The 7,761-nt window shown below is 43.2% G+C and overlaps 1 long non-coding RNA gene across 11 annotated transcripts; it reads left to right on the top strand.

Annotated features, from left to right (window-relative positions):
- The first annotated feature begins 2,241 nt into the window (after positions 1–2,241).
- LOC129168004 (uncharacterized) lies at positions 2,242–6,625 on the top strand. 11 transcript variants are annotated; one of them, XR_008566199.1, is made up of 12 exons: positions 2,242–2,326; positions 2,483–2,545; positions 2,610–2,684; positions 2,802–2,832; positions 2,952–3,714; positions 3,826–3,859; positions 3,944–4,012; positions 4,076–4,164; positions 4,257–4,603; positions 4,715–4,879; positions 4,963–5,089; positions 5,277–6,625. It is a non-coding gene; the product is annotated as an uncharacterized LOC129168004 (long non-coding RNA). The 11 variants fall into 11 exon arrangements; XR_008566205.1 differs by having other exon boundaries at positions 2,261–2,684; positions 5,277–5,346; positions 5,603–5,710; positions 5,873–6,625; XR_008566206.1 differs by lacking the exon at positions 2,483–2,545 and having other exon boundaries at positions 2,260–2,326.
- Positions 6,626–7,761: the final 1,136 nt, after the last annotated feature.

Raw genomic sequence — 7,761 nt, 5'->3', positions numbered from 1 at the left:
ACAAAAATGTAATTGCCAGTTTATATAAAGACACCGCATCCCAAGGAGCCTAACCACTTCAGGCCTGTTGCCTTGACCTCTCACCTGATGAAGACCATGGAGAGGATTATCCTGCAGCACCTGCGACCCCTGGTGGGCACTCAGCTGGACCCCCTGCAGTTTGCTTACCGGCCTCGGATCGGAGTGGACGACGCAGTGATCTACCTGCTGCACAGATCACTGCTACACCTGGAGGACAGCGGGAGCGCTGTGAGGGTCATGTTTTTTGACTTCTCCAGTGCCTTCAACACCATCCAGCCGTCACTACTCAGAGTGAAGATGGAGAGTGTGGGAGTAGACCAACACCTGACTGCATGGGTTATAGACTACCTCACCAACACAGTACGTGAGGCTCCGTCACTGTGTGTCTGACATGGTACTCTGCAGCACAGGTGCCCCTCAGGGTACGGTGCTCTCCCCTTTCCTCTTCACCCTCTACACCTCGGACTTCACACACAACTCCACACAGTGTCACATCCAGAAGTTCTCCGATGACACAGCCATCGTTGGTTGTGTTTCAGAGGGGAACGGAATACAGGACGGTCATCAGGGACTTTGTCAGCTGGAGTGAGCTTAACCAGCTACAACTCAACACCAGCAAGACAAAGGAGATGATCATTAACTTCCAGAGGAAAACATCTCACTTCACACCGGTGAACATCCAGGGAGCGGACATAGAGTTGGTAGACAGCTACAAATTCCTGGGTGTTCACCTTACCAACAAACTGGACTGGTCCGTCAACACCCACGCCCTCTACAAGAAGGGCCAGAGTCGCCTCCACCTGCTGAGGAGACTGAGGTCCTTTGGTGTGTGCAGGACTCTTTTACGGACCTTTTATGACTCTGTGGTGGCCTCAGCCATCTTCTATGCTGTGGGCTGCTGGAGAGGGGGCAGCACGGACAGGGACAGGAGCAGGATCAATAGACTGATCAGGAGAGCGAGCTCTGTCCTGGAAGGTCCTCTGGACTCCGTGGAGGATGTGGGGGAGAGAAGGATGTTGGCTAAGCTGACATCCATCACGGACAACACCTCTCACCCGCTACATGACACTGTTGTTTCCCTGGGCAGCTCCTTCAGCAGCAGACTGTTACACCCACGGTGTAAGAAGGAGAGGTTCCGCAGGTCCTTCATACCGACCGCTGTCAGGCTCTACAACACCTGCACCACCTGAACCATGTTGTAGTGCTTTACTTTACTGTTCTCTTTACTTGTCTTGCTTGCTTGCTGCTGTAACAAGTAAATTTCCCCGCTGTGGGATAAATAAAGTACATACAATATAAATGTGGGTACAACGGTTTTTGCCTCTCCCAGTACACCAGAAGGTTTTCCAGCCTACTGATATTTGGTTCTGAAAGGTCCCGCTGGACCTCCACATAGGCATCTGCACTTACATTTTGGGTTTTCCTTGCTTCCATGACACTGGTGTCCAGACGATGCCACTGCTTCCTAAAAAGAAACCACAGATCATGTTAGTAAGTGTTCTAATAAGAATAAATGATCTCAAAATGTAAAATAATAGATTACCTCCAGTGACATCACGAGAGGTGGAAGCCTGGGGAATTTTCTCTGTTTTGTTTAGGTCTTATCGTGGTGGCACACTATGAGGTCAGTCGCTTTATTGCCTCTGTTGCTTTTGTTTGGCTGAAAAATCCGATTACTTTAAAGCGGGGGTCCAGAAACGTGGCCAGTGACATGATGCTCATCGACTGCAACGTCACCCGTTTTCAGTGCCACTGCAGGTGCTGGCTTTGTTACCTCCTCCTGAAGTGTTTGTACCAGCATTTTCATGAGGGGTACAACTTTTGAGGCAGACACATTTTCCTCTGCTGAGAGCTCTACAGTGGCATCGTGGAATGGAGACGGTAAAGAAAGGCATCCTCCAATTATAGTAAATTCATCTGAGGTCAAGAAGGGGATGTCGTGTTGCAGCCCACACAGCAAATTGAGGAGTGTAAATTTTTTGGTGTTGATGAGAATCTTGAAGTTGGAGTGTCAATCTTGCACTATTTGGAGTTGATCTAACACTGCATTTTCTTAAAAATGTTAAATTTAACACTGGTTCATGAAAATGTTGTACTTAAAATGGAGTGTGAAAATGTTCAAATCTTGTTGGTGTCACAATAAAGACATTCAACACTTCCACACTCCATTTTACACCTAACAGTGTTCACGTGTCTTAAGCTCCGCCCACGGACAGTTCATTTAGACTCCACCCCTCACTTCACGTTGCTGAAATGAAAAGCAGATGGAAGAAGTTGACAATTAGGAATCATTTTGCATCAGTAGGTAAGTAAACGTTTAAATAGATGAACTAATGAATTGTGTTGTACCTTGTTTACACATAAAAAACGTTAGTTTTTGGTGTGATATTTAAGACTAATAAACTGAGGCAGCTGTTTCCACCCAAGGCCTTTGCTAATGTTAGCTCGTGTTTTTGCTAAGTTATATTTTCTATGAAGTGTTGCTGTGAGCTGAATCGGCACTGCCTGTGCAACATTTGGCAAAGTAAGTGAACGCTACGTTATGTCTTCATTTTGAATGAGCTAATGGCTAACTAGCTAATTGGCAGGAGGAGCCCCCACACGTAGGCCTGCTGGCCCCCAGCAAAGGACTTGATATGCTGTACAAGATACAAGATATCAAGGTTGGCAACTCTAATTGTTACTTTAACTTAAAAATAATTGTCAGGCATGTGTTGGAAGTGAAGTACATTTTTTTTTTTTTAGAATGATGCATCTTTATTTTTCTTCTTGGTTCACAGAAAACCTTTGCTTGAGTCTTACATGAATGTGGTAAGTAATATCTTTTTTTTTTATCAAGGCATAATAAGCCCTGCAACTGTGGCTTTTCCATATTTATTTTATTATATTAAGTAGGATTTTTAAAATATTTTATTTATTTTTATTCTCAGAGGTGGATGGAGATGTCTTTGATGAGCTTGTCAAGTCAGGTGTTTTGACTTTCAAGGTCCTTTTATCAGTGACAGGTAAGGATGTGAAAACGTTTGAAAATGCATGAGGTGGTTTAGATATCACAGGCAGTGTGGACCCATCAGGTACCTTGGCTTTGTCCAAATGAGATATTGTTGTCGTGATCTTTGAGGCCTCAAAATGTATTTTTGGTCTCACTTTAAGGTACACAAAAATACAGTAGTTACTGAGGAACTAATTACTAAAGCACAAATTTACAGTAGTAGAGGATCTAATGAACTAAAAAGGAACCAATGAGCAGAGGAGTTACTGAGGAACTAAAACACATACATTTAGAGTAGTTACTAAGAAACTAATGAAGAACTAATGAGTAGTGGTTAGGGTTAGATAGGTTTGTTCCTCATCCTGCACGACTGTCATTTTGTGTACCTTATTGTAAAGTGAGACAGTATTTTCATTTGATATTCAATTTTTAGCCCCTTTTCCATAGGTTGAAATTCCCCAAAATTATTTTTTTTGTTTTAGTTGAAATTAGTGTTTTGTACTGTTTTGTAGAGTAAGAGATTCATTTGACTGGAGATGAAGCAGACTCCACTATCCCCAGCTTCACCCCAGTTATCGCCAGTTGGTGGCGAGTCTCCACTCTTGCCTGCTACATCCATTCATCAGGTTTGACAATTTATCCTTCAGCCCACAAGGAGGAGGAACCCAACAGAACCAATGGATCAGGATGAAGCCAGACAGGTAAGCTTTGAGTAAATGAATGTAAAGTGTTTATATGCACGACCTTGTTTTATTTAAAAATCCTCTTGAATTCCCATGAACACACTATTTCATTTTTAATATTTTTGGCAGAAAGTTGGTGGTGGTTTGAGGGCCAATCCAAAAGGTGAGGAAATCTTCAAGGAGTGCAACAAGACTAAAACACGACCTGATGCAACGTGTAAACGCATGGTGAACATCCTGGTTGCAGATATGATGGAGCTGCGTGGGTCACTTCCCCCTTTCCATTAGAACAGTCATTCCTGACTCATCAACGGCAGTAAGACCATGTAGTGTGGGAATGGTTCTATCTGTGATCATTAACGATGACGTGTTTTGAAAGGAGGGTTCCGCCATCATGTGTGATGACAAATTACGCCCTGAGAATTGTGACTTGTTTTCCTCAAAGATCCATTCTCCAAACCTGGATATGTACGTGTCTTTTCATGTAAAACCCAAAGTACTGTTTTTGTTTTTCCTTTAGGTGTGTTTGTATTAAAATCTTGTTTCAAATATGTTCATAGGATGCTTAGCTTAGCGGCAGTGGCTCAGGAGGTAGAGCAGGTCGTCCACAAATCGTAAGGTTGGTTGATCCTTGCTCTCCACCCAGTCACTGTTGTGTCCTACACTTCTCCTGGCTCTCAAAGTTGTTCCAAGACTGTCTTCAGGATGGTCCAAAAACCAGAGGAGAACATCTGTTAACTGGTCAACAGCTGTTTGCTGAGGAGTGCAGGGAGGCACTATCTACAATAAGACATTCAACCGAGAATCCGTGGTCAAAGAAGATGAGAGCAACTTTCCAGTATCAGCAGAAGATGTATCATCGTCTGTCCTTAATGTGTTCCCTCGCTTCCTTGATGTTCCTGGATTGGTAAGGAAATCTTTAGTATTTGGACGAGTTCAGTATTAGATTACCCATGACGTCAACCATGTGTAAACCTGCAGGCCTACAGTATATGAAATATTCATGTCTTGTTTCTAGATTGACCAGGATTTCTCAATGATGTTTGCTGATGAATTATCTCAGAGGTTCCTGGCTAAGTGGTCAACTGTCTTCAAAGCAAAAGTCATTGCAGACTGCAAGACTCTCCCGCAAAAGCAGAACATTGATGAGTTGCTGTCAGGAACTGAACCTCAACCCGATGTGGTCAGTAGAAACAGTTCTGTATTACGCAAATAACTTCAAATATTTATTTCCTAGCTGTTTTAAAAATGATTTTTTTCTTTTAGGCTGGGGCAGTGATAAATCCTCCATCCTTCTACTCCTGCATCTGCTCCCTCCGACTTCTAGAGGCCAGGAAAAAAACAGCAAAGATCAGTTTGTCAAGCAACCAACCATCTTCTCAGACATCTTAAGGTATGCAAAGGTCCATTTTTACATATTAAAATATGATTTCTGTCTAAAAGCATTCATTTTAGGTTGCAGATGTTCTTGAATCGGCTAATTGTGTTGATTCGATGTCGTAATAAGGTGTGCTAAACACCTGAGAAATGGAAACCATGCAAAGGGGTTTAATTGTTGTTGTTGCCCTTTTCACCCACAGGAAGGAGCCAGTGTGACCCCCTTCCAAGACTGTTGACACAACCATTTCTCCTCTGCATCAGTGAGCGAAGGTGACATCCAGAGGTTCTACATTATTGACCAAAAGCTGGTTCCATGCAAGGCACATACATTTATTGCAGCTTTTGATGAACTGTTCAAAGCTCGCTATGTCTTCAGTCTCTCGTATGGTTAAAAATGGATAAGGGCAAAGATTTGGGTCTGAATGCTGCCCAGTCATGGTGTCTTCTATGTAACACTCCACTTATATTTGGTGATGTCATTGAAAGGAAGAATGATCACTGGAACTTCCTCCTCCTTTTGATGCAGATTGTCAACATACCTGCAGTGTTCTCCTACACCATAACTGATGGAATGATCTTTTACTTGAAACATCTGATAAGTGACCACCACACTCGGTACAAAGCATTGCTGCTGGTAAGAAGTTGATTCCCAAGCATACAAAACATTGGCCCTCTTATCCATACGTGGTGCATGTGTTTTTGAAGCCAAACACAATTCTTTCAAAAGGTGTGGTTAAAATTTTTAAAAATCTCAGTCGTTTGTCGTGGCCTTTCACTCTGAATATTATTATTTTAGACGATTTGCATTTGGCCCTACAACATCAAAAACAATCTGCAACTTGAAAGGTGGGGAGGAACGTGGTCAGGCATGATGTCTGCAAGCATCTTCAAGTGTGTCAAGTACCAACGGGGTGAGAAGTTACGGTATAGAGCACCAGGTTGGTGTGTTCATATGTACTGGATGTAGCTTTGATCTACCTGTGTTCAAGAAGATCTGTGATATAATAAAACACAAAGAATGTGCTTTCATAATGGCCTGTAATGTAGAAACGATGTACTATGATGACCTGTTTAATCATGGAGGCTTTCACACCAGCAATATTTTCAGCATGAGACTGGGGGAAGGCCTGCACTCCCATCAGCACTGACCCAAGCCTGGTGGTCTCATCCACAAAATGGCATGTTACAGCCAGGTAGGCATCCATATTGATGGATGTCCACTTATCAGATGAAGGCTAACAGCAGCCACCTTCTCCACTCGAGCCTTAGCCTTCTCCTTTGCTGACTCATACTTACTTGGCCTCCACCAAAGAGCCTAAAGGAAAAATACATAGTGCTGAATTGTGTAACATCCAATAAAGTACTCCTTCGTTTCATGCATGCAGCCTTACATACCTGCCTTGTCGGGAGAACATCATTGGGATCCAATTTGGACACAAATGTCCTGAATGCAACATCATCCACAATAGTGAAGGGCTGTGTGTCCTTCACTATCATGGAGACAAGGGCTTCACCCAGCTCTTGTTTTCTGGTGGCTGGTTAAAAGAGAATAAATGAAGTTCATGTTTATGTTAAGCATCTTTATTTACACAATAAACAACAGTCAACATGGAAACATGCTGATAGCCTGGAATGACCTACCTTGGCCTACCTTCCACTTCCCTCCTTATTCTCATGCAAGGCACAGCATGGATGAGGTGTTGTACACCAACTCCTTGGAACGCAACAAACACCTCACCTTTGAAAAAATACTAAACGTTCAAAAATACTGTTCTCCATAAACAAACCTCGTGTTACATTTATCTGATATCCTCCTCTTCCTCACTGGCTCCATCCTCTTACCTAGTCCCTCCTCACGCTCCTAAATCTCCAAACTATCTCCAAGCTATCTCCAAACTATATAAGTGCTATCCAAACTCTATAACTTTATCCAAACGCTGAAATGACTGCAACTCCTCATCAAAAAGCCACATTTTGAATGGAGCCTGAGGGGTTTAAATTGCTGTCAAACCTCGCGCCAAAATCTGAACCACTGCCCGAAGCAGTCACGTGGTACAGCCGGACAGCGAGGCTTCAGACGTCATCGTTTTCAGCTCTTCCCCTAAATGGACCAAGCCTAGATACGCGCTTCGCGGAAACGCCCCCTCCATTACTCGACACAAGCTTCGAAGCCTCGGCACATCTCGTAACATCACTAGTTTCCTGTTCCTTGCTTTAGCTTGGCTCCCCCTGTTGCACGTTTGCTACAGTGATTTTTTGTTGTTGTTCCTTTTTGCTTGTTATCCTCTGTTCTGGACTCTCTTATATTTTTGTATTTTTTAGCACTTGGGCTGTTGTTACCTGTAGAAGGACACCTTTTGTTATTTTTCAACCGTTTGTGTGTGGTTTCCACTCTGCGTTTCGGGGTTCATACTTCCAACCACGCCACTGCGTGACACAAATGAACAAGAAACTGAAGAAACAAGTGGTACTCTTAATATGTGGGCTCAAACAGATGGCAAAATATTCTCCACATGCAAGTTCTCTATTACTCCACACGTCACACTCCCGCGACCAACTGGTTCCCTTTCCGGTATCATCCGGTCCTCAAAATAAAGGCATAGCAGCAAACATCAGTTTACACCACACTCTAATCATCTTTCCTATGACTGTGTATATGAACATAAAGTATCTCAGAGGTACTAA

This window comes from Dunckerocampus dactyliophorus, chromosome 15, assembly GCF_027744805.1.
Source record: "Dunckerocampus dactyliophorus isolate RoL2022-P2 chromosome 15, RoL_Ddac_1.1, whole genome shotgun sequence".
Classification (NCBI taxonomy): domain Eukaryota; kingdom Metazoa; phylum Chordata; class Actinopteri; order Syngnathiformes; family Syngnathidae; genus Dunckerocampus; species Dunckerocampus dactyliophorus.
Note: the sequence above shows the minus strand (reverse complement) of the source record. Positions and strands in the feature narration are given on the sequence as shown.